Genomic DNA, 1601 nt, shown 5'->3' with positions numbered 1-1601 from the left:
AATACAAAACAAATTAAATTAGGTGCTCCCAGTAACACAATCTAAAGACACAAAGTCTTATGTTTAAAAATAGTTCAATTATTTGGAAAGCTATGTTGTAGCCCCTCTTTTTCTTTAAAGTATATATTCCTCTTAACATGTGAATGTAATACCAAACGAAACCATATTATCCAATAAACAGGTAACTAGAAGTTTACAAAACACAAATTACTCCTGTCACTCAATAATTCATTCAATTGAATCACATATATTGATAAAATATAATGACAATTGGTGAAGTCATTAAAAACAGTGAAGTCTCGCGTATATTGATAATCATTCAATGATTTTTATTTATTTAGTGAAGAATGTTTCTTTAGCCCAGTTATCAATTTAGCACAGATTTGATGCAACATAATACTTGGTAATTAATATTATTAATATGATACTTTTCAAAATATAAAAGTGAAAAATGCAAATGTTTAAAAAAAGAAGAAACGTTTGTATTGTACTTTAACTCAATGACAAAACAGTGCATTTATGTAAATTAACCAGGGTGTTTGTTAAAATCTTTGCCAAAATCAAACCATTAAAGTGAACTATTTATACCAATTATGAAGTATGTGTTGGTAAGGTCATCTGAGAAATGAAATGAATGTCAGCAACTCTAAAGGTGACAAATATATAAAAAATAACTTTCATACGCAGAGTATTATTCTTCTCAATTTATAGATAAGAAATTTGTATTTGTTACTACACTTTAGTGATTGGGGAGTAATGCTTAATTTTCCAAATAGTAGTTCCTTTATTTAACTTTTTTCTTGTTTCAAGAAAGGACTGATACTTGGAATCCTGCTACCCATGCACATTGAGTTCCAGGCTTCTGACTTTGGCCTGACCCAGCACCAGCTACTGGTTGCAACATTTGAGAAATGAACACACTGATGGAAGATCTCTCTCTACCCTATTATTTTTCTCCAAAGGAAGAGAGACACAGAAAAAGTACACTGATTCTTTTTTTTTTTTTTAATTTATTTATTTTAACTGGAATGTCAGATACACCAAGAAGAGGACAGACAGAGAGAATTGTCTTCCACCCATTGATTCTTTCCCTAAGTGGCCACAATGGCTGTAGCTGCACCAATCTGAAACCAGGAACCAGGAGCTTCCTCTGGGTCTTCCATGGACAGTCAGGTTCAAAGGCTTTGGGCTATCCTTGACTGTCTACAGAGGCCACAAGCAGAGAGCTGCATGGGGAGCAGGGCCGCCAGGATTAGAACCTTCACCCATAAGGGGTTCCAGCATGTGCAAGGCGAGGACTTTAGCTGCTAGGTTACCAGGCCAGGCCCTACAAATATATATTTTCTTATAAGCACCCACACCTAGCATTTCATAAAAACTTGGCCACTTCATTCCCACCCTTCTTTAAAATTGTTAATTACCACTGACCAATAGTTACTTTCAAAATTTTCTTAACACAAAATGTCTATATATTGTATGTATCCTACTGCTTAACAAGGTAATTTTTCCAAATTTTTGCCATTCAGTGTATGCTACATAGAACATTTGACATGCTGTCACATAATATTTTAATTTCATATTTGTACATTTCAAATTATTAA

At 33.5% G+C, this 1601-nt stretch overlaps 1 non-coding gene across 1 annotated transcript; it reads left to right on the top strand.

The window, feature by feature from the left end:
• Positions 1–579: 579 nt before the first annotated feature.
• LOC118758424 (small nucleolar RNA SNORD74) lies at positions 580–659 on the top strand. Its single transcript, XR_004995715.1, has one exon. It is a non-coding gene; the product is annotated as a small nucleolar RNA SNORD74 (small nucleolar RNA).
• Positions 660–1601: the final 942 nt, after the last annotated feature.

The sequence above is a fragment of the Ochotona princeps genome, chromosome 1, assembly GCF_030435755.1.
Source record: "Ochotona princeps isolate mOchPri1 chromosome 1, mOchPri1.hap1, whole genome shotgun sequence".
Classification (NCBI taxonomy): domain Eukaryota; kingdom Metazoa; phylum Chordata; class Mammalia; order Lagomorpha; family Ochotonidae; genus Ochotona; species Ochotona princeps.
Note: the sequence above shows the minus strand (reverse complement) of the source record. Positions and strands in the feature narration are given on the sequence as shown.